This window comes from Lissotriton vulgaris, chromosome 6 (genome assembly GCF_964263255.1).
Source record: "Lissotriton vulgaris chromosome 6, aLisVul1.2, whole genome shotgun sequence".
Lineage (NCBI taxonomy): Eukaryota > Metazoa > Chordata > Amphibia > Caudata > Salamandridae > Lissotriton > Lissotriton vulgaris.
The window spans coordinates 519,993,210-520,020,995 of NC_141694.1; positions in this window are offsets into that span (position 1 = coordinate 519,993,210).

Here is a 27,786-nt window from a genome sequence, read left to right on the forward strand (position 1 = left end):
CTCTCCAGCAGAATTGTCAGGGAGCGCTTCTCGAACCTGTTGATGAATAGAAAGCAAATCATTTGTTAATCGTGCCAAATAATCGTTCATCATTATGCAAGGCACATCATGTATCAATCGCGGCTTAGGCACTCCCCATATGTTCATAGGCCTTCCAAACACCACTTCATACGGTGTGAGGCCTGTACGAGAGTGGGGCACTGATCTAAGAGAGAGCAATGCTAGCGGCAAGGCATCCGGCCACTTCAATGACGTGGACGCCACAATCTTGGCCAGTTTCAACTTCAACGTAGCATTGTACCGCTCGACAAGACCTGCTGACTGAGGGTGGAACACACAGAACAAGGTGGCTGGACAGGATTATTCACAAAACCATTCCCCAATCACACAGCCAATATGTACCGTTTGACCACTGGATTTGTATTCCAAACAAATTTATTTTCTTTTTCACATAATTTCCACACACTATTTACGAAAAACAGGCACAAACAGAACCACTGTCAGATCAAAAGGTTCATATATACAGTATCTACAAACATACACACTTACAAAAATGCAACAGTGAATTAAGCAGATTTGATTGAACACACCAACAAAAAATTAGAATATATAATGGTCCAATTGAATTGCAATTATATACAGTGAAAAAAATACATAAACAAAGAACAAGCACCAGTCCTAGGAACTAAAAAACCAAGAGACAAGCGGGTTTGAGATCGAAAAACCAAGCCTGCCTGTCTACAAGAGCCTGTGGTGTGATGTTTCTATGGGGTTGCAACACTAAGGTCCAAAATTGTGATGTAATTTATATCCTAGTGGCACCCTTTATTGTTGCCACAGGGTGGTAGTGTCGACGCAATTCGAACCTGGATGTTCTAGGTTCTCTTCAGGACAGGGACTGGGGGAAAGATTCTGCAAGAAAATACAGAATTGGTGTCAAAGGAGTACTTCATAGTACTGCAACAAGCCTACTCAGACTCCGGGGAAAAACAAAGAATGGTTACCTGCACGGGGGCACAAAGATTGCCGTAGTGTAGGTATAGTGTCGTTCACAGTCAACCCTAAAAGACATATAAAGAAGTGCTCAATGAGGGGAAGATGGTCATTGGGTCACACTCAAGTGGCGCAGGGTCTGGGCTATGTATAAATCATACCTGCAGTATATGCAGAACAGGACTGAGGGCGTGTGCCTTCGGAGAGCGTTCAGGTATGGAGGCAGCTCACATTTATGGCGAAGTAATGAAGGACTGGAAAAATGATAAAAATGCTTATGTCAGCGTGCATCCAAGGTATGTACCACCCCCAGCTCACCAAAAACATATGGCGCTGGGCAGGATTCCTACCTGAATCTGAGACGCGCAGAGCAGGGAGTGCTCGGACACTGAACCCAATTCAGGCCGGCAGGCGAAGTTAGCTCGCTACAAAACAAATGTGTTTGTATAAATATCACTTTCACAAGGCAACATGGGGGCTAGTGTAAAAAACCACTGCGCGCAGGACACTTACTTGTTTAAATTAATTTTTCAGCCTTCAGTCAATCGGTAGGGTTCGAATCAATCGCTCTCTCCAAAAGACATGCAGTCTGTAGGAGAAGCGCCGAGTGAGCATAGAGTATTTAAAAAAAACGGGTCAGAGTGTCAGGGGGTGTGGCCAAAAATGGAACAGGGCCCTATGGAATGCTGGTATCTGTAGTTTGCTGGCATTCATCAACCAAAAGAGTTCTAACATGTTGGGAAATTTCACAATTGACATCAAAAATGGTCCCAGCGGAAAGATAATACTAAGACAATTTCTCAAAATTAATACAAAAATTGATTAAAAACATCCCAGCACAGGAACATATTCACAAAGCCCATCTGATGTAAACATTAGCATAAATGTGAGCAGGAAACATTTTCACCAAACAAAATATATATAGCACATGTTGTCATGATCCCCACAACGAAATATATCTAGATTCACTGTACAATCTGATACATAAATGTTTTTTAGCGAATCCCCTGGCTGGAATGTCCCAAAAACTACAATACATTGCAATGATGGTAATTCAAGTCCGTTACGATTATTGGCATAACCATGAATCTATGCACAGGGCTGATCACGGTGCCAGTCCATTATTGGAGCCCATCGTCAATTTACCATCCCTTGGTATATATATTTGACCCCATAGCTTCATGTCAGATTAATAAACGCGTGGGGCCCAATGGAAAGGGAGCAGTATTTTAGAGTTAGAAGAGCGCAGAAAAAAGTGCAGAGTGAGTGAACAAATAAAATTATGAAAATGCAGCACAGCCAAACTCAACATCATATATCAAAGGAAAGTTCATAAGTTGACAGTTTCGGACATTTCGTTCAATCCAGAATTTGATGTATCAAACTTCAGTATAAGATATGCCTCTTTTTGAGAAAGGCGAAGGTCAGGATCTCCACTGCCACCCCTAATAACTGCCAAGACAGTCCATCTTATATCCTGACATGAATGTTTCTGTTCCAGGAAATGGGAGACAAGAGGAGCAGTCAAGTTCTTGTTATTGATTCGTGAACGGTGTTGAATGATTCTTTGGCGGACCTCCTGCGTGGTTTTGCCAATATACAGTTTTTTGCACGGGCATTGAATAGCGTACACAGTGTATTTTGTCTTACAGTTCGTGTGTTCGTATTGACGCCAGAATTTGTTGCCATCCGTGAACATAGATCCTTCCATTGTTAGGTCACAGACGGAGCATGTCCCGCATTTCCGATGTCCCCTGACTGGATTGGCTCCAAAGATCGTACCTTGTGAGTCCTTTTTTGGAGAAGGGCGGGTGGATGTGATCATTTGGCCAATACTCCTGTTCTTTTTTAGGGCAAAGAGTGGTGCACCTATCTCTGGGAGTATTTCCTGGACCAAGTGCCAACTTTTTTTGATAATTTTTTGGAGCTGGTTGGTCTGGGGACCAAAAATTGGCAACGCATACCATCCTTTCCATCGCTGGTCTAAGTCTCTTCTCGAGGAGATGCTCTCTTGGTGTCCATCTCGCTCTCTTCATGGAGTGTTTTAGAAGCTTATGAGGATATCCTCGTTCTTGTAATTTTGCAGTCAATCCCTCTCCATGCAACTCAAACTGTTGGATAGAGGTGCAATTCCGTCTGACCCGGAGATATTGTCCGTAAGGGAGGTTATCCCTTAGACTACGCGGGTGGTAGCTCTTATAATGCAAGGCATTATTCTTGTCTGTTTTTTTCTGATAGAGTGAACATGCAAGTACGTCATCTCTTACTGAAATCTCCACATCCAGAAATGGTAAAGTTTTGTCATGGTAAGTCAGGCTGAATTTTATGTCTGGGCTCCTGTCGTTTAACCACACATGAAATTCTTCAAGTTGTGTCGACGTTCCATTCCACACACACCACACGTCGTCTATAAAACGAAGCCATTGTGCAATGTGGCCTCTGTAGGGGTTGTTATTCAAAACGTATTTCTCCTCGAATTGGCCCATATACAAAATTGCCATTTCAGGGGCAAAAGGACAGCCCATTGCCGAGCCTTTGATTTGTAGGAACATCTCATCCTCAAAGGTGAAGAAATTCTTCTTCAAAGCCAAGGTTGCAAACGCGATTATGAGTTCAGTAGGAACCCTGTGTGGACGTGGTCGGTTCTCCAGATATAGTTCCATGACATCCAGGCCATCTTGCTGGGGAATCTGTGTGTATAAAGATGACACATCCATGGTGGCTAGCAATTGGCGCGTGGAATCAAATGACAACCCTTCAACCTTGTTTATAAAATCCATGGTATCTCTGAGGTAAGATGACACCTGCACCACAAGGGGTTTCAAGAATACATCCACGAATTTAGAAATGGGTTCAAACACTGAATCGCAACCGGACACTATCGGGCGTCCTGGAGGTATGAGAGGGTCCTTATGTACTTTAGGAAGAAAGTACAAATGAGGGGTCCGTGGGTGTCGCTTAACAAGGTATTCTGATTCTTTGGGTCCAAGGATCCCTGCTTCTTTGGCGGTATTGACAAGTCTTCTAATCTCGTCCTGGATCTGTGCGGTTGGATCATGGGTGATCCGGCGGTACCATTCCTGGTTGTACACGTGATTCCGCCCTTCAGTTCGATACAAGTCTTTGGACCACAGAACCACTGCACCCCCCTTGTCTGCTTGCCTGATGACTGCTTCCTGTTGAGTCTTGAGTTCTTGAATGGCTTCTCTGTGTTTTTTCGTGATGTTTCTAGGAACGAAAGGACGTTTCTTCTCCAACATATTCAAAGAGGACATGACTGAGCGTTCAAAGGCTATGATGTTTTTAGAGACATTATGGTTGGGTGGACAGAAGGAAGATTTGTTCCTCAAGCCAGAGGCTTCTGTGGCAACTTGGTCAATGGAGTCCTTGAAGAACCATCGCAAACGGACTTTGCGGAAAAATTCCGTAACCTCCAGTTTGATTTTAGTAAAATCCATAGCAACCCCCGGTACGAACGATAGGCCCATTTCCAACACTTCTTGTTCAGCTCTTGTCAGTACTTTTTCAGAGATGTTAATAATGGCCGATGGTTTTACGAGTTGTAGTGTTTCTTGCGTGTGGTCATCTCCCATTGGGGTTTGAATCTCGTCCGCTTCTGCTGTTGGCCCTGGCCTAAAAAAGGCCTCTTTGGAGTGTTTCTGTTTTGTTGGTTCCTATTCGAAGTACCTTCTCCCGCATCAGAGTCCTCCATTGATTCAGACGAGGATGTCTCAGAGAATGTCGTAAATCTTCTCTTAGATCTCCCCTGGTTGGTATTGAGGTATCTAATGGAGTCATATCTACTATAAAAATCATCTTTCAAATAGGGATACACATTCTCAATGTTAAAGTTTTTTTGATCTTTTTCAAACTTTGAAGTTTTGAAATTGATGGTGTTATCCCTGAATGTCACCAACTCTTTTTCGATCTTTTCTAGAAGAGCTTTTGCCTCAGTTTCCGTGTGATTGGATCCGATACCTTCACTGTTTCACAGTGAGGGTGGAACACAGCATGAAACTTCTGCTGGATCCCCAACCCCTTCAGTACATACTCCACAATTTTCCCAACGAAATGAGGCCCATTATCGCTCCACAAAAATTTGCAAACTCCAAATCGAGGGAAGTACTCCTTGAGCAACACTTTAGCTGTTGTCAAAGCTGTATTATCTTTCGTGGGGAAGGCCTCAACCCATTTGCTAAAGGCGCACACCACCACTAAGACATACTTAAGGTTATTGCAGCGCTCAAGCTGGATGTAATCCATTTGGAGTACCTCGAATGGTGCAGAAGGTGAAACGAACCCTCCTTTCGGAGTATGAGTTCCTTTTGCAGGATTGTGCTGTAAACCTATCAGACAGGTCTGCACTACTCTCTTGGCAGTATTGGCAATCTCGGGATGCTCCCAAACTCGTGTTAACAATCGAGTGATTGCAAGAGCTTCCACATGCGCTAATCCGTGTGTCATCTGAACCATCGCCTGCAAGTAAGCTGCAGGCAATTTCCATCTCTCCATGTCCTTGCTTCTCCAACAACCCTCATCATCTAGTACCCCTTCTGCTGCCCATGCCGCAAGTTCTGATTCAGTCGCTGATTTTTGGATATCTAGTATCTCCGCTCTAGCATCATACCATCGCTCAGCCTGTGATTTTGTTACATACATGGGGGAGTCAGTTCGGGACATAGCTGTTTGTCTTGCTATGCTGTCTGCAAAAGAATTTCCTTGACCCACTTTATCAGTGATCTTTTTAAGGGCACTGCATTTAATTATCGCTACTTTCTTTGGACAAAGCAACGCGTTTAGGAGATCACGCACCAGTTCTCCGTGCATAATGTGTACTCCATGAGAAGTCAAAAACCCACGTTCTCTCCAGAGTAGCCCAAAATCATGCGCTACTCCGAAGGCGTACCGGTTGTCTGTGTATATGTTCACACATAGGCCAGCACTCAGTTCGCAGGCTCTTGTCAAGGCTATCAGCTCTGCTGCTTGAGCCGATTTCTGTGGTATTCTAGCTGTTTCTACCACTGTCTTAAGTGTCGTGATCGCATATGCTGCGGAAGTCGTACCATCTGGCAGCCTCAAACACGGTCCATCAACCCACAGTTCCCCATCCACATCTGGAAGTGGCATATCCTGTAAGTCGACACGACCCTTTGTCTGTTCCTCGGTCAGGAAAACACAATCGTGATGTTTTTCTTCCTGACCCTCCTCAACCGGATAGGGCAATAAAGTAGCAGGGTTCAGGGTAGCGCATCTTTTCAATGTAATGTGTGGCGCCAAAAGTGTGAGCTCATATCCTGTCAAACGTGCGCTCGTGAGATACTGTGTTTTCGTTTGATTCAACAGGGCGTCTACTGCGTGAGGAACTAACACCAACAATTTGTGCGATAAAACTATTCCCTCACTCTGTCGTATAGCTACCGCTGTTGCTGCAACTGCTCGAAAACACCCAGGTAACCCTCGTGCTACAGGGTCAAGAACCGCTGAAAAGTATGCACATGGCCTCTGCTTGTCCCCGTGTGCCTGCACTAACACTGATAACGCGCACCCATCTTTCTCGTGCACGTACAACGTGAAGATCTTTGTATAATCTGGTGTACCTAACACGGGTGCAGAGCAAAGGGCTTGTCTCAATTGATCAAAAGCATTTTGACATTCATCTGTCCATTCGAGGGGCATTGGTGTCGTTTTTGACAGTAATGCTAACAAAGGTTTTATAATGTGCGAAAACCCCATGATCCACTGTCTACAAAAGGACGTTAATCCTATAAAGGCACGTACATCTCTCTGAGTGCGGGGGACTGGTGTGTCTAAAATCGCTTGAATCCGATCTGATGTTAATGCACGCCCCTCCTTAGACAAAAGATGACCGAGGTAGGTCACCTTGGGTCTACAGTATTGAAGCTTTTTCTTAGAAACTTTGTGGTTATTCTGAGCCAAGAAGGAAAGCAAAGCAAGAGTACTCTCCTCGCATTGTACATAGGTGTCTGCAGCTAACAAGAGGTCGTCAACATACTGTATAAGGGCTACTCCAGATTGCAATTCAAAAGAATCAAGCTGTCTTTTTAGAGCCTGGCTGTAGATGCTAGGACTCTCAGTGTAACCTTGAGGAACACGACAAAATCTATACGATTTATTATTTAACGTAAAGCCAAATAAATATCTGCTATCAGGATGGATGGGGATGGAAAAGAACGCATTTTTGAGGTCGATGACACTAAATGTCGTCGCCGTCGGAGGAACCAATGTGAGCAATGTCGTGATGTCGGACACCACCGGATATTGGGGAATGACAATTTTGTTAATTTCTCTCAAATCAATAATAAATCGATAGACCTTGTCGTCAGTGTCTTTCTTAAGAATCGGAAGAATAGGGCTGTTGCAAACATTATAGGGAACTTCCTCCACTACTCCTGCAATGATCAAATCTTGAACAATGTGTGTCAAGGCAATTTCACCTTCCCTGGAAATCTTATACTGTGGTACACGTGGCAAAAGCACTCCCTCCTTTACAGTAATTCGAATAGGTGGAATAAGCATCTGTCCCACATCCGTATCTGAGGTCGCCCATAACGTGTGAGGGAGAGAGGCTAATGCTTCACTTTCTTGTATAGTGCAAAATCTGTCTGAATCTGGATAATTGTCATTCAAAATAACTCGCACTCCCTCCGGAGCGCAACGTATCGTTGCTCGAAAATATTTGAGCAAATCAATGCCCAGAATGTTATCTGGGGTATGGGGTGACAACAAAAATTTACCAAAACTGAAAAAATGTATCAAGACAAAGTGCAAGAGGTTTTGATAATGGGCTAGGAGAGGGTGTGCCATCAAACCCTGTACATGTTATCATTTCACCAGACAGGGGAGCCCTCGGAACCAAGTTTTTAGACAAAGCGCTACGAGTAGCTCCTGTGTCGACTAAAAACTGATCAGTAGAACCCAAAATGCCCGCTGATACATATGGACCTCTCTGATCTACTGGCACTTCAACTGATTCCGTACCCCATCCTACGCAGTCCTATGCATGCACATAATCCTGATGCTCCACATTCTCACCCTCCGATATCTGATACTGGTTCCGTCTATCAAAGGTATTACGTTCATCCTGGCCACGGCCCCTCTCTTCGACCCTACCACGATCACCTCCGCCACCTCTCGCCCCCGAATAACTGTTCCTTGACCTTCCACCTCCTCGACCACGCTGACTACGTTGCTCACGAAGTACCGGACAATCTTCAGCCCAATGCCCAAACTCCTTACAATAGGCACATTGGTCCTCCGCTATATCCGTACGCCCATACGACGCATTACTCCCTCCTCGTCTGCCTCTATCATTCCCCCTAGATTGCGTTCCACGAACCTGTGCCAACATCAGCTTTGTTTTCAATTCCTTCGCTTTCTTATCAGCACTTTCTTTAGCCTCCAATTCCTGCCGCTCATAATACTGAGCCATAGTTAACAAAGACGCAGGGGTCGCCGTGGCCCAGGAACTTTCGCTCGTTTTCAATCGCTTCGCAATCTCCGGTAGGAGATTAGCCACATACTTATCAACAAACAGATGCCTACCCGTATCGTCTGTTAATGATTGCCCGCTGTAATCATGAAATGCTTCTTCGAAGCGTGTAAAGAAATCAGATACCGATTCATCTGGCTTCTGTTTACATGAAGCCAACATAGTCCAATCGATCTTTTTAGGAGGCACCAGAGTTTTTAATTTAGTCAAAATAGCCGTTGGGGGATCTAAAATCAAAGCACACGGCTTACATGCAGGCTCCCTTTCTAAGTCAGCCTGTTCTAAGTCCTTCCAAGTTGCCCCAAATGTCGTTTGATCATTAGTTTTACGTATCAACCTCCACATATCAGGGGGGAGTATTAATCCAAAGAAAAGGTCTACATCAACAAGAGTCATAACACAAGAGGAAATGGCCCCCTCCACCCCTTCACAGAATGCAGCCGGGATTTTAACGAAGATCGGGCAGGGAGTTCTTTAATGCCATAACATCTACTCTATTCCAAGGCGTATATACCCAATTATATACAAAGTACCCCTTCGTATCCTTCGACGTTTTATCGTCATCTGTACCATCTCCCTTTGGGGGAACATACAAAGGTGCGGCTTCACGCATAGGCATAACATGCACTTTAGAATTCTTATCTGAACCCCGGAGAGGACCCTCTTTGGACTGCTCCGTCGACCCCGGCACGGACTCTTTAGCTTTTCCCCTTTCATCCCGCAGTCTGGTCGCCTCATCCCGCAGCTGGAGTAGTCGTTTGAAAAGGTCATCAGCATCTGAAAGAGCAAATAAACCTTTATCCAAATTCTCACAATAGACCGACACAGCTTTGGGTTCTAAAGTCTCCGAATATTTACGAAATCGAGTAACAACTTCATGTGCCAAAGTATTTATGAAACACAGTAATTCTCGTTCTGACCACATTTTCCTTTCAGCTAAAACCGTTGCTACAGTTATATGATCCATGTTTAATTTCCTAGCAAGGCTACGCAAGTCCGCGGCTCTTTCCGCAGGTAACCTGACACTCGAGTTGTCCTGTCCATCCAACTTATCCCGACCTTCATCACCGGAATCCTCGGACGGAGCCGTAGGGTGGACATACGGAGGCGGAGAGCGATCTAGTAATGAAAAATCATCAATTTCATTATTAAGGACAGGATAAAGCGGACGACGAATAGGAAATTGACCGGTCGTTTGCAAATTACGTTCCCGTGCCTCCCTCTCTTTCTTCTCCTGCGCCTCCTTTTCCTCAAGCTGTAAAGCCTTATCTCGAGCAGCCTTGCGCTGCTCTTTGTCCGCCAAGGCAACCTCACGCTTCATACGCTCACGCACCGCTTTCTCCCACATTCGTACACAATCAAACATATTCTGTCTAGACCTGCGCTGAAACAAACATTGCTCCACAAACTGAACCTTTCGTAAATCAAATGACCCATGTAGTGGCCATTGCAACTCGGGATCGGTTCTGGTATATTTATGCCATAATTTACTGTACAGTATAGGGGGAAGGCCGAATTTCACATACATCTCACGATTTGGAGTTCCTTCTGGGGGAGCCGGCTGTGATTCCGCTAACCTAATTGTGGTACCATTTCCAAAACAGCACATCCCTCGGAGTGTGCTTAAAACAGGCATGTTCAAAAAGTACCACGAAAGCGCGATACTATACAAATGGCACTTACAATACTTCACACAAATGTGCCGCTCAGAATACAGAACACAGTTAGAGAAACATCTCTACATGCCTGCCTATGTGAAGTGCACTACACATATATTCAAAGTTCACAAAATCAAAAATGTTAGCTAACTCAAATCATAGACACAATCATAGAACTTCAGTAAGCGTCCGTAGACTACCTTACCGATCACAAATCGTAGAACTTCAGTAAGCGCCCGTAGACTACCTTACTGATCACAAATCTTACCCAATTTCAAATATCCAGGTTCCAACTGCCAAGGTCTTTAATCGAATCAGCCAAACAGGCACTGTACAGCAACGCAGACGATCAAGATCTCAGTCGGAGACCGGCGCCACCTGGAAGGTCAGATCAGAAGGAAAGGAAGAAAACACCGTGGGTGCCAAGACTCAGGTCACTCAGTGGCAGCGTACGCGTCCATGGCGAGTTTCCAATCCTTCGTCACGACCTCTCCTTCGGGCATCTGAGTCACCGATGAGTCCCTTCGTGGTCGCCAATTTGTGGTATCGGGTTCCCAAGGCCTACATGCTCCGTAGATAACCCACTTACACCGAAAGAACTGTTGGCACGGAAACTGAAAAGTACAAAGGACAAGTTTATTAGGACCCCATGGGGTGGTGGTACATTCCTACAGCACCCTTCGGCAATGCAAGAAGTATCACCCCGAACGTTGGTGCGAATCCTTCTTTTATACATTTTTACAGGTAATAAAAGGTAGGCGGTACAAGGTTACAGAGCTTTATGTACATATATGGTCATTTTTGGAGCACAGCCAACTCATGGGAGGGGTTACAACTCCACTGGTCAGTTTGGCGGAACATTCCTGAGGGGTGACTGGTCAGTTGGGACTGCGCATGTACAGGCTTGACCGTTACTAAAAATAGCCTGTTGCTGGGCAAAGTCGAGTGGTCAGTGGTACGGACAATGGACTAAAGGGCATGCTGACCACGAGGCCGCTCATTCCTTAAAATGGCCGCCGTAACATACAAAATGGCGTTTTCTAATATGGCCAAGTAAAGGGGAATAACGTGTAGCACAGCTAAGCGCTAACCCGGCCATCGTCAAATTACGACACTAGGTATTTCATAGACAACATCATTAACATTATGTGCCCGCATGCCTCATCGACACAATCATTAAAATTTGGATCATATATCTCAATGTTTGAGTCCAACCCTATAGTTCAATTCATTTTAATGTTTGATTACTAAAAATCTTTACAATATTCGAACAAGATTTAAAAAGTACACATTTTTAAAGCAATAAAAAGACTAATTGTTCTGTCCCAGAAACGGACCACTCTGGTCGTATTTCTACCATTAAAACACATTGTACAATTCCTTAGCAAAGTTTTCAGTATTTGTCCTTTCTACAACTGCGGACTTCCTTCCTTGGGGAACTATTTATACTAGGCGTTAGATGCCTTTGTCAGTTCAGTTTCTTGTCTCAGTTTTGTTACATTGGTCATGAGTTTGCCTCCATGACATGCCAAAATGGTCGATGTGCCTCCTAGCCATCTTATCACTGCTTGCCGGCAGGCGCAGATCTTTAATGTAATGAAGATGGCCCGTAGGTGTCATCTTCTTAAAGCTAGTAAAGCTGGACATGCACATAACAGATGCGTCAAAGTTTCCTTCTGGTATCCACACAGCCTACAGTCAGAACCTTCGACTTGATGTTTCCAGGAGGGCCTTAAATCCTTTGAGTGGTGCATGCCCATTCGATAAGCTATAAAAGCTTTTTTTAGGTGTTGACCATAATGTGAGGCTAAGTATCCTTGTGGTTTTTGGTGGGTGTAAGAATTGACTACTGTCCAGGCGTGGCGCCATTTCGTTAGGGTTATTTTATCTTCTAACAAGGAAATCTTTTATGATGACCCGCTGGTTTTCCTGATAATTTATTTCCTTCCAGCAGATGTTATCCATTGACTCACTTGGGGCAGAACGGATTTTGTGGACATTGACCGAATTTTTGGTTCTGTAAGCCAAATTTGAGGCGGACTTGGGCGGGCGCGGCTGAGTGCGGCAGATTAAACACTACATTGTAGATTTTATTTTGTAGGTTATTTAAAATTATTGCCTCCCCTCCTAGCCACGTAGTTAACCCATATGACGAAGTAGGTATGAATTGTGCGGCTATTACTTTTAATAGATGGGTATAATTTGGGCCGGCCATGTTTTGTTGCAGTTGCCTGTACACGTAGATTAGTGATTGCGACTTCCCTCTTAGTGCCAAAATGTGCTTTTATTTTGTATTCCCTTGCTCAAGAGTCATCCCCAAATACTTGTATGAGTCCTGTTCTTCTAGGACTGAGTTGTTGATTGACCATTTGAAGTTCAATTTCTTCCCCTCCACTAGCCGAAGCACTTTTGTTTTTTCTTTGTTCAGCTCCAGACTCTCTTGTGCTAAGTAAGACAATAACATGTTTACTAAGCGTTGCAGACCTATTGGTGTTTTGCTTAGTACTATTGTGTCATCTGCATACTGGAAAATTGGAACTGGAACGTTGACGAGTTTCGGGGCATGACTCTCGATTATTTCTAGATTGCGTCCGATGCCTGCTAGGTATAAGTTAAAAAGGCTGGGAGCTAGGACGCAGCCTTGTTTTAAACCGTCTTGGGTCTCGTTTGTTTTTTTTTAGGCTGGACCCGTTCCTTTTTTTTACTTTTGCCCATGTTTCGCTGTACAGGCTGATTATTGCGTTTATTAAATTGCCTGGCAGCTCCCATTTTCTTAACTTACTCCAGAGTCTTCGCCTACTACCGTATAGTCGTTGGTTCTTTTTTTTGGCGTTCTCCATTAGCAGTCCCAAGGTGGTCAGATTTGCAGTTGTCCCCATCCATTGTCTAAAACCGATTTGGAACCTAGGGATTACGTTGATGGATTTTACCCAGTCCTGCAGCTCTTCCAATAGGCACGAAGCATACAGCTTAGCTTCAACGTCGATTAAGGAAATCAATCTGTAGTTCCCTGGATGTTTTCGATACCCTTTCTTGTGGATTGGGTGAATGATGTTTCCTTTCAATGAAGCAGGTATGTTTCCCTTTATAAAAATGTGGTTGAATAACACTGTTAAGTGTTCAGCCCAAAAGTCTTGATCGGTTTTAAATACTGCAGTTGGAAGAACGTTTGGTCCAGGAGCCCCCTCTGGTTTTAGTTTTTGAATTAGCATTTTTAATTGGGCGCGGGTAGTCAGAACGTCTTGATAAAAAGCATTTTTTTCAGGGTTAGCGTTGTCGTGCATTCTTTCACTAGCGCATGTGACTTTAAGATTGTCATGTTCTTTATTAGTTGATGGACCTCGATTATTTTCGTTTCTATGTAGTTCCTTTTTTAGATAGAGGTTCTTCACATAATCCCTCCAAGCCTTGTCACTGATTCCGGGGTCCTGTTGCAGTACTACGCCTGAGTTTAGTTCATTAACGATGGCCAAAAGTCTCGGGAGATTGCTTTTTTGCTTGTAAACAGTAGTTCTTCCCAGATTAATTCTTTATATTGTGCCTTTGCCGTCCATAGCTTTTTTTGGTAATTTTTTCTCATGCTTCCAATGTCTGTATTTTTTGAGTTGTGTCCCTGTGCAGCTGATCTTTGTTTGGTTTTTAGTGCCCTGGCTAGTTTTCTCTTTTCAAGTTTTAGTTCGGAGTTAAACCATGGTGCTGACTTTCCTTTTCCGTCTCTTATCACCCCTGACAGGACCGAGTGCTTTTCCTTTAGGTCCTCCAATAAATGTTCCCAGTTGTTGACCGGATCTCCATTTTCAAGGCTCCTGAGTTCTGTCACAAAGTTACTGGCTTCGGTCTGGATGTTCTTTGTTTCTCCTACCCTCCACTTTATTTTCCGGAGGTTAAATTTTTCTGGTTGTTGCTGTAGTGAGCATAGTTTTTCAGCTCTTGGAACTGCGATGATCATCCATATGGTTTGGGGAAAGTGATCACTTTCCAAACGCTGTACTATTGAGTATTCCACTATAGAATTTATTATACTAGCACTTACGATTGTGAAGTCTATAGTGGATTTAACCTTTCCGCTCATGTAGGTTAGTGCCTGCAAATAGTGGCCATTTTTTTTGCTGTTTAGGATTGTTAGGCCAATTGATTTTATATTGCTCCATGGAATTTGTTTGGACCCGTGTACTACTCTTTTTTCCCTGATGGGTCTCCCCTTGTCGGAGCTGAGTAGGTTACAGTTGAAGTCTCCCGATATTATCATTGAGCTCGGTTTATTGGTTTTTGTAGGGTTTTAATGAGTTTGATTAGTGTTCCCATTTTTTAATTTTTTACTTTTCGGGCTGGATGTATGGAAATATTTAACAGTAGAAGTTGGTACTGGGGCTTTGTTGTAATTTTTGTGGCTTGAACCCAGTTTAGTCCGACATCCAGTTCCTCAAGGTCCCAGTTAAATGTTTGGGAAACAAAGGTTGTTAGGCCGCCTCGTGGGTGCCCATGTTTTGACAGCCTCTCTGCGAGTATGTGATAGTCTGTGAAGCCTGGAATTCCTAGATGAATCGAGTTCCAGGTTTCTTGTAGGAGTATTATATCTTGTTCACCCAAAAAAGATTGTGTTTTGTGGTCCTGCTCCATACTACTAAACCTGTGCACATTCCATTAGCATATTTGATTGTTCCCGGGTTTATTTCTTCCGTGTGCTGGACTTGTGTTTGTTCTCTAACTGTAGTGTTTGAGACTTTTCTAGGAACTCTTTTTGATTAGCGCTGATTGGATCCATGACCAGTCCTGATTGCTACAGTGGGGCCAACTTTTTACAATCTGGTTTTTGGAGTTGATTTTGGTTCCTCTTATTTTGCCCTGGGATGTTGCACGTGCTGCGTGTAGGCACGTTTTTACCTTGGTGCTTTGCTGTTCTTCTTCCCTTTGATGGACTGAGCTATTGTAAAGGGAATAGGGATACCTTGGAGGCTTGTGTTGCTGCAGGATTATTCCCCAGCTCTCAAATGTTGCTTTGTGGGAAAAGATTTTAACTGCAAGCTCTTTTGATGTCCAGGTAATAACTGAGTTTTCAATGTCTGGCTTGGCTTTATTTGTTGGAACTCTACTGCTTCGATGTCTTGTGAGACTATTGAGGAAATATAAATTTTATGGTCAAGATTGTGTTCCCTAGCATGTACCCCACCGACTCCATGTACCAGCTTAAAGTGCATGTAACTTCCCTCCTGTGCCAGCTACGAAGACGCAAATACATTTGCGTCCAACGTTAACATGTCCTCTTTCAGACCCACCCTGAATAAGTTGAATAGTCCGTTCCTAAGTATGCTATGCCAACGTCTTTTTATAGTGTACCTTACACGTTTTTCAGCTCTGGCAAAGTAGGCCCTGAATTTCTGCCATCGAGCCATTTTTCTGGCTTCTGACTCTGAAAACCTCAGCCCAGGCTGCCTCTGTGCCCGTGAACTCTGACTTACTTCCAGCGCGGCCCACCGTGCTCAGCTCAGCCTGCTGCCTGCCAAGACTGACTATAACCTTCGAGTTATCTGCTCCGCTCCTCGAAAATACATTCCTGCCTACTAGCTTCAGTAAACATCCCCCTCATCTGCAGAGCAAAGGGCCAACCTGTCTCCGTGCAAGTAATTCATAGCCTCTGTTACCATGCTCCCATGGAAGGCCCATGCCCCCACGCTTCTCATGCAGACACTCAGGCGCTTATACACGCACTCACAGTCAGTATAGAATAGCTTCTGCCCTAGAGACCTTTCCCTCCAGATAGTATGGTTCCCAAACATCAGATATCAGATATGATAGAAGTACAAGTTGATCTGACGTGCCAGACTTCTGTCTCTTTCCGTCAGTGTAAATGTCAAGTTTCCTGCACCCTCCAGTTTCACGTCAATCACAGGTCATGCAGCTGCGCGCGCATCCAAGCTTCCGATTTCTGCTGACATTGCAACATTTCTGTTAGTGCCACCCCTTCTGTGACACCTACCTGGTGACGTTTCTAGCACACACCTCTAATTCACGCCTAGTTCACGCCTTCTGATTACGTATTACTAACACGTGGATGCTGTTATCTTGTCTTCTCTCAGCTGTTACGCCTACCATACGTTTTTCATGACAATGAATTAAGTATATAAGCTATGTACTGTCAATAAAATGTGGTGCGCACTCTTCTATCCCTTCCTGAACCCTGTGTGGTTGCGGGAACATGATAGCCAAGTCATGACCATTCCTTTTTAAGGAATAAAACCCCTAAGAACTCTAACACCACGGACTCTGCCTCCTTCTTTCCGATTGAGTTATTATTGATTAAGTACTTACCTGCATAGAAATTATGATAGTAAATTAAATATTTATGACATTTTGGCGCCCGAACAGGGACCCCTCCCCCACCTCACGCGCCGGTTGGTGCGTTGCAAGCTCTGTCCCCTGCCATCAGTTAGAAGGAACTACGCGTACTGGCAGGATTTCCTGCATCTCCCTCTGGCCCACGGAGGTGACGAAGACTGCGATCAGTACCCAGACGAGGCGGTGAGGAGTGCGGAGGATCCCGACCAGAGCCTAGCCGAAAGAAGCAAGGTCCGAGGTGTCAAGAGGCCCACCAGTTTTCCGAAGTTTTCCGAAGTTTTCCGAAGTTTTCCGAAGTTTTCCGAAGTTTTCCGAAGTTGAGCCGAGTCCAGTCCAGTCGAGGTTTCCGAGGCCTTCCGATTTCCGTGCTTCCCGGTGAGTACCATTGCTGGGTCGTATCAAGACGGGTTTGGGTACACAAGTCCGGTCTGCACTGTTTTTAGACAGTGTATCTGTGCTGTTTAGCAGTACTTCCGTTATTTCAAGGTCTGCACTGTTTTTAGACAGTGTATCTGTGCTGTTTAGCAGTACATCAGTATAAAGGGGTAGTGATATATGTTTTAAATGTTTTTCATGTGATTAATGTCGTGGTATGAGTGTGACTGTTTTTAATGTGCATTATTGTGTGTTCTTGTATAAATAGCTGTATTCAGTATTAAGTAGGTAAAATCGAGCTTTCAGTACTAAGTAGAAACAAGATGCCGTTCTTCAACAAGTTAAAGCAGATAGGAACTAGGAAAGGGATACTGGAGGAAGAAATCCCTATCCCCCCTAGGGACACTCCAGGAAACTTCATGTACAACAAGCATGGCTTAGATGCCATATTATATCTAGATTTATGGGCCGATTATACAAAACATCTAGACGAGAGACACAGATGGCCAGTTACTGGAACATGGGATGCTGAGTGCATCATGAAGGTAGAGGAAGCACTATGGAAAAAGAAAGCCAGACAATCTCAGAAGGACGCCATAGAGTTTTGGCGTAAGGAATCACATAAGCGTGCTGAAAAAGCACTACGTAGAGAAGACAGACTTAGAGAATCAGATAAAGCCCAAGAAAGCGAATTAGTTACCGAAGGGATCCGAGTAAAAACAGAGCAAGTAGACCGTGCACGAAATAACCTCGTAAACGGTATGTATCTCGCGGCCGAGGGTTCGCCTGAGGCCATTTCAGAAATACCGAAAAATCTGCCGTCACCATTGGTACCAACTAAAGTAAAACACAGGACCACTAAAGACATATTCTTAAATTCCTATCTAGAGGATGTAGCACCCGCTTACACCAATCTGCCTGTCCGCGCCCTGCCTAACGACAGGGATGGGGGTGGTAACCCGCCCCAAGATCATATTCCGCCAGTACCACAACAGATTCCTCCACCTCCACCACTTCCCGCCGTCAAAATAGATCTACCGAAACCACGTCTACCTGACGCTACCAAAGGACAAATTCAAGTTCAGATACAGACTCCTCAGAGAGATAATGCCCAAGCTTCCGCTTCAGGAGGTGGGACGGGGGGTCTTCACACCCCACCATTGACACACAGAGTAAACCTCAGGGATATGCAGAGTCCTCTCACGTTCAAGTCACCCCGTCTTGACATACTCAAAGAAAAACTTTCAGTTTGCAGATATGATCCAGTACCCGGCAAAAACGACAAAATGATGATGGCCTCACTACGGTTAAGATCTGCTACTGATTTCCTGCTGTTATTTGCAGGGATGAAGGAGCGCCTAGATAGAATATATCAGTTCATTCAGACTGGTAAAGACCCTGACAGTGTTAAGGATGCCATGGAGCATCAGAAAGTTGACATTCAAGCACAGATACTACGTTTTTTCATAAATTGCCTAATAAGAGAAAGAGATAGGCCTGGGACAGATCAGAGCGAGTTAGATGCACTAAACAAGTGGGGTCAAAATATATCCGAAGGAAAACATGATAAGGGGGCTTGCATAGCCAGTATGTACAAGAAAATAAGAAAAGCAGTGATAGAAATGCACAAAAAAGAGAAAGAAAGGGCCTCCTCCGAGGAGGAGGAAGAACTTGAAGAATCAGAAAAGACTACAGATACTATAGCGTATGTAGGTAAGGGAACTTACCTTAGGAAAGGTATCCGTCCGGAAAGCAAGAGAGTTTTTCTCTCTGCCTTAACCAACCCGAATTCTTCTGAACACCAGTTTCAGGAAACTGATAAAAGACTCCGAGACCGAGTGGGGTACCACATACTAAATTCAATGGATGAACAGGAATTAGCCCGGTCAGCTATATTATGGGCTGAAAATCCGGATATGTATAATGATGACACCGTAGCACAGACATTCCTGAACCTCTCCCCAGACGAGCAGAAATTAGCAGGTGTATACATGATGCAGCACCTCCTCACGAAATACAGAAATAAACATTCCGATCCAGGTCCCTTACACGAAACTCTAGAAGCACTACTCATGGATAGATGGAGAGGTCTAAGTACCAAGTTAATACAAATAATTCTAGAACAACGACGTAGATATGACACTTTCGTAAGCTCTGAATATGTTCCCGCTCCACCCCCAGAAAGAAAAATGTATCGTATGGAATGCCTGAGTGGCATTGAAAGTCAGAACCCCTTACGAGAAGTACACCCAGTTATGGGTGAGGATCATCTCTTGAAACGCGTGTATGTACACACGCCACTGACTAAGTTAGAACTGTTAGAAATGAAGAAACTAGTACCGAGCCATGATAAAGACCCTGCAGGTTTCCACAGAGAGCTTAAAGACATGTTACTGATGGGGGATTACACATATGAAGATATCATGAAAATGTTAAAGGTACTGCTGCCTACGGGCATATACGAGAAACTCAAGGAAAAGGAATGGGAGGTGGGAGACAAAAAGATTGTATGGGCAGAAATAGAAGACGAAGAAAGCAAGCGTGTCCCAGGGTTAGGCCTCGGGGACAAAACTAAAGCATTACCAGGTTTAATAGTACAGGTTCTGCCAAGATTACTAGCAACTAGAAAAGAAGACTGGGATGCCATCTCAGCATGTAAACAGAAACCCGACGAAGATACTAGTGACTTTTATTCAAGATTCGAGAAATGTTTTATTATTAATAGTGGTCTTAAACCAAGTAGCAAATCGTACCCGCATCTTTTTGTATCAAAGCTAGTCGAGAATTCCCTGTTAGCAGTTAAAAACCGTGTATACAAGGTCGAGAGTACATGGCAAGCAAATACGCCATCACAGATGTTACAAATGTTACAATACCATCAGAATAGAATTAGAGAAGAACAAGATCAGGAACAGAAACGTATGAAAGACACAAAAATGAAAATGTTAGTAGCCCAGTCGGTACATACCGACGGAAATAGGAAAGGTACGAATCAGACAAATCATTCCGCAGGTCCTCTTAAAGGGACGTGCAATTATTGCAAGCAGCCAGGTCACTACGTACATGAATGCCCAGTTCTGAAACACAATATAGCAACAGGTAAAACCAAAGAGAGACCGCATCCACCAAGACAAGATCAGGTTCAGCAACAGACTCCACAGAATGTACAGACCTCACAGAACGCACAGCCTATGCATGCTTCATCCCATACAGCACAGACAGTAGCGGTATCTCAGCCACAGCCTCTTGCCGCGACTCAGCAAGTTTCCCAACAAATGTACCAGTATGCCCAATCTGCTTACCCCGATTACCAGCGATACACATGAAACAGCCTAGAGAGGGAATTTGGCTTGCCTCTTATTGAAATTCCTGTAGATCAAGAAGGTCCTTATGTACACAGTCAAGTATTGGGAAAAGATAGAAAGTTTTTAATTGACACAGGGGCAAGCCGCACCACAATCAGTCATGACGAAGTCCCAGGGGCACCCCTCTCAGGCTCACAGAATGTTTCCCTTGGTTTTTCAGGACAGCCCATTATAAATGAAGTATCAGAACCAGTTCCCCTGGCTGTGGGTCCATTATCACGTATTACAGACTTGTTACTTACGAAATCATGTCCAGAAAATCTGTTAGGAATTAAAACATTGAAAGCTCTAGGAGCTATAATATGCTGTTCCCCGGAGGGAGTTAGACTCTTTCTGCGGGATTTCAAGGGTCATTATGTTTTGTGAGAATTCGATGTTAGATTGAAAAATGTACCAGATCACTTGTGGGCAACAGGCCCAACTGATGTAGGTTGTATGCATATCACACCATACCGTGTTACACTCAAGACAGGAGTTGTTTTACCACGAATCAGACAATACAAGTTACCACCCGATGCTGTAGTGGCTTTACTGAAAATCATTGAAGAGCTCATTGCCCAAGGAGTGGTCGTGGAGACCGACTCCAATATCTGTAATTCACCCATCATTCCAATTCTTAAACGTACTGATCCCAATGCACCGCCAGTATATCGGCTGGTGATTGATCTTCGAGAGCTGAATAAATGTATTGTACCACAGTACCCTGTGGTCCCCGATATCTCTTCTCTATTGACTGCTATTGATTCAGAAGCGACGTTCTTTACTGTAATTGATCTCAAGAACGCCTTCTTTAGTGTACCTATTGATCCAGAGAGCCAATACCTCTTCGGATTCAGTTTAAATGGACGAAGTTTCAAATTTTCCCGCGAACCTCAAGGATTCACAGAAAGCCCCAGCATCTATAGTCAAGCACTGAAAAGACAACTAGATTGTATTCAAATGCCAGTTAACACTGCTTTACTGCAATACGTCGATGATCTGCTGATCACCGCACGAAGTGAACCCGAATGTGAACAAGCATCACTGACAGTTTTACATTTCCTGGCAGACAAGGGACACAAGGTGTCTCCTTCAAAGCTACAATTCTGTGGTCAGCAAGTTGTGTACTTGGGTCACTTGCTGTCCAAAGTGGGGAGACAGCTCACTCCCGATCGCATTCAGTTAATTGTAAATATGCCACGACCCCAGACACAAAAGGAAGTGCGGGCCTTCATAGGCCTCACCTCGTACTGCAGACAATGGATTCCTCAATATGCATTTCTAGCTAAACCACTCATCCAGTTAACAACACAGGAGGCAGCGACTTCGATTGTCCTCCCTTGGACTCAGGAACATACACAAGCCTTTGAGGAACTAAAGAAAGCATTATGTCAAGCACCAGTTTTAGCAACACCATGTTACAGCAAGCCGTTTACACTTTTTGTTACAGAACGTGATGGTACAGCGTTGTCTGTCCTCACCCAAGATCAAGCAGGTTCATATAAGCCTTGCGCTTATTTTTCAAGTACATTGGATTCAGTAGCCCAGGCACTCCCTGCGTGCTTGAAGTCCGTAGCAGCGACAGCTTTAGCAATCAGACAGAGCGACTCAATTGTGTTAGGACATCAGTTAACAGTACAAGTTCCACATTCTGTAGAGGTTCTTTTAAACAGAACCCAGACTCAACACTTGACTATAGCACGACTGACAGGTTACGAATTGACGCTATTCCAGCCTCACATAGAAATCAGACGCTGCAGCATTCTGAACCCCGCAACACTGTTACCTACAATTATGACAGATCCAGCCCCGCATGATTGTATAGAAATCATTAATGCAGTAACAAAGCCCCGACGAGACTTAACAGATGTTCCACTGACAAATCCAGACCTGACACTTTATGTGGATGGTTCATGTATGAGAACAAGTACAGGAGAATTAGTGGCCGCCTATGCAGTGACCACTGAAACCAAAGTAAAAGAAACACATCGTATTGACACACTGTCCGCTCAAGCAGCAGAGCTTATTGCTCTGACCCGAGCCTGTATTCTAGCCAAAAACAGAAATGTCAACATATACACGGATTCCCGTTATGCGTTCGGAGTTGTACACGACTTCGGTATGTTATGGCAAGAACGAGGTTTTCTGACCTCTCATGGTGCCAAGATCCAACATGGTCCCCTCATTCAAGCACTGTTAGAAGCAATACATCTGCCTTCAGGCATATCCGTCATGAAGTGTAAAGCACATACTAAAGTTACAGATTCTGTTTCCCAGGGTAACGACCTGGCAGACCAGACAGCAAAACATACAGCATTGACTCACACTCAGACAACTGACATGACAAAGACAATAGGACCGACAAATTGTATGACAGTCAGGGATCCCACACTAGATGTAATCGATATTCAGGCACATGCTACTCCAGATGAAATAAAGAAATGGACTGAACTAGGAGGGATTCAAACAGAACAAGGTTGGATGACGAAGGGAAAATCTACATGGTTTCTCCCTGATTCTATGGTTCAAGTCATGGTTAATACAGCACATAGTCCAGCACACCTAGGAGAAAAAGCAATGCTAGACAGTTTACAAAATCTTTGGAGCAATAAACACTTACGAGCAGCAGCAAAACAGAAAGTGCGTACTTGCATGATCTGTTGTCAGTTCAATCCAGGTAAAAGCGTCCCTGTAGAGCAAGGTGGATTTCATCCTCCCGATCACCCTTTTGAAGTCCTCCAGATGGATTATATCCAGATGGACCGTTGTCGAGGATTCAAATATGTCCTCGTAATTGTTTGTGCACTGTCCCGTTGGACCGAAGCATACCCAGTCCCAGATTATACTGCTCCGACCACTGCCAGGCAGCTGGTTCGTGAATTCTTCCCACGGTACGGCTTGCCTCGTGTCGTGTACTCAGATAACGGTCAGCCATTCTCATCTGAATTAATGAAGCAGGTTTCCCTATTGCTAGGATACCAGTGGAGATTCCATTGTGTCCGACATCCCGAAGCCGCAGGCCTTGTAGAAAGGCATAACCAGACATTAAAGACACGCCTTGCAAAAATATGTAAAGAAAAAGGGGTCGACTGGATAGTCGCCCTGCCCGTGGCACTGTTCTACATGAGGATGGTTGCCCACTCGAGATCAGGACTATCCCCGTACGAAGTGGTCTTTGGTAGACCACCGAATATGTGGGGGACGCCCATTCCGAAGAAGATCACTGATGTTGATTGTAATATGTTGACAGATTACCTTGCCTCCTTGATGTCTGCACTCCAATCATGTCGTTCACAGGTTGCCGCAGCTTTCCCCGACAACACTGATGTAAAGCCACATGATGTCCGTCCTGGGGACACAGTTTTAGTACGGAACTTCGACAGGAAGAGTCCGCTGGAGCCCCGCTGGAAGGAGCCAAAGATCGTCCTTCTTACAACGAGGACCGCAGTGAAACTGGAAGGCAGAAAGGGGTGGGTCCACACGAGCCATATCAAGAAATACAATGAACTGAAACCAGATCCAGGCTCGTCCACCCCCACCAAAGACTGTATCAAAACTAGTGACTTTAAAACTTCCGAACGAGAGAAAACTCCCCAAGAGGAATACAGACTTAAGCTCCGATCTAGCAAGTCAGACAGTTTAATTGTTTAAGTCCTCCCCTAGGTGAATCGGTTAAATAGTTTCTGACATGTATCCCCTAGATCGAGATAGAGAGAGAGAATTAAAGAAACGTACATATTGTAAATCACTACGTAGTCACTGTATGGTGACATTATTAATTATGTTTTTTCTAAGTGTTCTGATAATTATTGCGAGTATACTGCTCCCCATCTATTATCCTATTTTCAAGCGTGAACAATCTGCTTATAATGTTTCTGCTGAACATTCTTTTAGTAAACTACCTCCACATGAACTTTCTTACAGACTTGCGCTGCGCAACAACACATTCATTAGTATGTTACATCATTCCCATCAGACTAACAATGCTACAAACTGCTGGATATGTGGCCGACTCCCTCCCTACCAGAAATACAAGGGAGCTCTGCCCCTCTTTCCGTATCCGTTCACTCACAATGGTTCCTGTGGTGCCTGGTTTAGAATAATAAATTCCGTAGATCCCGATATTGCTGTTTTTAAAGGGAGCTGGGTTTGGGGAAACTTGAACTTAGTTCTGCTTAATGCCTGTTATCCTGACAAGAAGGGACTCCCTATTAGAATAGGAACTGATCTAGAAAACGAAGTTTATGGATTAGGTAATTACACAATTAACCTTATGATCCTTACTGTTGAATCCGAACCTGCTCCAGTTCTGCCCGCTATGTCAGTACTACCAGTCACTGGTGAATTATGTGTCAGCAAGAAAGGTTCAGTACACTTAGGCCATAGTAAATGTACTATTGTGGTCGAATTCAGTGATCAAGGCAAGTCTTCTTTTAGAGCTACCCGTCATTCCTATTTTGTTTGTGGTCATACCGCATACATACGCTTACCTCCAGATTGGGATGGTACCTGTTACATTGCATTCCTTCTGCCACCTGTTTTTCTAGCTCCTCCTGATTATCACAGAAATACAAATCTAGCAAAGAATAGACTCAGAAGAGATATCTCACTCGTCGACTATACAGAAACAGCATGGGAACAATATACCGATTTTAATAAAGGATTCTTTTTCTTTTTAGGTCCCATCCAAAACAGTAAACTAATACGCAGATTAACTAGAACACTTGAAGCAGTAGTGAATGAAACTGCCTCCGCCTTAGGTAACTTAACAGAAGAGCAGTCCGCCATGCGGGTTGTTGTTCTTCAGAATCGTCTTGTTATTGACGTCATCTTGGCAGATAGAGGTGGAGCCTGTAAGGTCATCGGGTCAAGTTGCTGTATTTTCATTCCACAAAACGCACCATCTGTATATCAAGCTATTACACGTCTTCATAAAATTGCAAATCTGATACATCAGAATCCAGGCACCTGGACTTGGTCCGGTTGGTTCTGGACAACGTTAACCGCTTGGGGATGGAAGATCCTATCCTTCCTAGGCATTGGCCTAGTCCTAGTATTCAGTTGCTGCCTGTGCCTACAGTGTGGGCCAGCGATTTGTGGACTGTGTGCCACATCGTGCATTGAACATTCCAGTTTCCTCTCAAAACGTGAAAGAAAGAAAGAAGAGCAAATGATGTTACAAGAACAAACTGATCGATTCATGAGGATCGATATATCATGAAGGGTCCGTAGGGAACAAGGAGGGAATGAGGAAATATAAATTTTATGGTCAAGATTGTGTTCCCTAGCGTGTACCCCACCGACTCCATGTACCAGCTTAAAGTGCATGTAACTTCCCTCCTGTGCCAGCTACGAAGACGCAAATACATTTGCGTCCAACGTTAACATGTCCTCTTTCAGACCCACCCTGAATAGGTTGAATAGTCCGTTCCTAAGTATGCTATGCCAACGTCTTTTTATAGTGTACCTTACACGTTTTTCAGCTCTGGCAAAGTAGGCCCTGAATTTCTGCCATCGAGCCATTTTTCTGGCTTCTGACTCTGAAAACCTCAGCCCAGGCTGCCTCTGTGCCCGTGAACTCTGACTTACTTCCAGCGCGGCCCACCGTGCTCAGCTCAGCCTGCTGCCTGCCAAGACTGACTATAACCTTCGAGTTATCTGCTCCGCTCCTCGAAAATACTAGCTTCAGTAAACATCCCCCTCATCTGCAGAGCAAAGGGCCAACCTGTCTCCGTGCAAGTAATTCATAGCCTCTGTTACCATGCTCCCATGGAAGGCCCATGCCCCCACGCTTCTCATGCAGACACTCAGGCGCTTATACACGCACTCACAGTCAGTATAGAATAGCTTCTGCCCTAGAGACCTTTCCCTCCAGATAGTATGGTTCCCAAACATCAGATATCAGATATGATAGAAGTACAAGTTGATCTGACGTGCCAGACTTCTGTCTCTTTCCGTCAGTGTAAATGTCAAGTTTCCTGCACCCTCCAGTTTCACGTCAATCACACGTCATGCAGCTGCGCGCGCATCCAAGCTTCCGATTTCTGCTGACATTGCAACATTTCTGTTAGTGCCACCCCTTCTGTGACACCTACCTGGTGACGTTTCTAGCACACACCTCTAATTCACGCCTAGTTCACGCCTTCTGATTACGTATTACTAACACGTGGATGCTGTTATCTTGTCTTCTCTCAGCTGTTACGCCTACCATACGTTTTTCATGACAATGAATTAAGTATATAAGCTATGTACTGCCAATAAAATGTGGTGCGCACTCTTCTATCCCTTCCTGAACCCTGTGTGGTTGCGGGAACATGATAGCCAAGTCATGACCATTCCTTTTTAAGGAATAAAACCCCTAAGAACTCTAACACCACGGACTCTGCCTCCTTCTTTCCGATTGAGTTATTATTGATTAAGTACTTACCTGCATAGAAATTATGATAGTAAATTAAATATTTACGACACTATTCCGTTTAATTCCGGAATTTCCTTAACTAATTAAAAAACATTTCCTCTGTTGAGGATATCCTGTTTTCCCTTTGTTGCGTATTCTGGGATAAAGGTCAGTACTGGTTCGATCTCGTCCAGCTCTATTGTTTGATTTCCTTCCCGGTTCATTAGGGGATCTTTTGCTCTTATGGTCCCTGTGTTTGTTATTGTGTCTTTTGCCTGACCTTTGGTTACCAGGTTACTCTTTTCGGATGACTTCAAGTATCCCAGTTCTGTGTATTGAATAAGTTGCTCGTATTCATGAGTAACACTCTTTAAAAAGGCGCTCCTGCCTCTTCCGTTTGTGGTAATCTTAAGTGCCGAATGGTCTATTCCAAGATGAACGGCTTTTGGTTCCCTATTTTAGTTTCTTGTTTTGTCACTCGGGGCCCGTTATTTGTTTTTCGTACTTTCTCTCTTTTATTTCCATGTAATGGGGCCGGGCTGACCTCTATGTTGACGAGTATGTCTTGGAGAGCTGGTTCTCTTACGCATTCCTTTAAATGATTTTCCGCTGGATTTCTTGGCTGTGCTGTTCGTTTTATTGTCCTCTTGGAATTGTATGAGCCTGCACTTTGTTGTATGTTCGGCCTTAACCCCTCAGAAATTATTAATTCTAATTCGTGGGAAGATTCCACCATTGTAGATTCTCAAACGAGAAGCTCACCCTCTCCGAGTATAGTTGGTCCTGTCTGCTGGTGGAAGTTTTCAATGTGACATTATTCGTTTCGAGCCCTTGACTTATGTTCTTTGTAAAGATTGGGAAGAGGTGTTCAGAGGCTACGTTTTGTTTATTTTTTTGTTTAGGCCGTGCCTTCCTGGCTCTCTCCTTTGCCTTTTTGTTAGTTTGTCTTGGTGCTCCGATGGAGGGGTCGGCAAATGATCATTTATTTATACCTCGTGGCTTTCAATTACCCCTTATTCAGACTCTTTAATTGTGGGATGGTTGTCTTTCCAGGCCCCTTTGTTGGCTGTATTCAGTTTTTATTGGGCAATTGGGGCTTTTGGTATTTCAATGTTGGGGGTGTTGTCTGAGTGTTCTCGATTTCCCTTTGGATCACACGAAGATTTAACTACT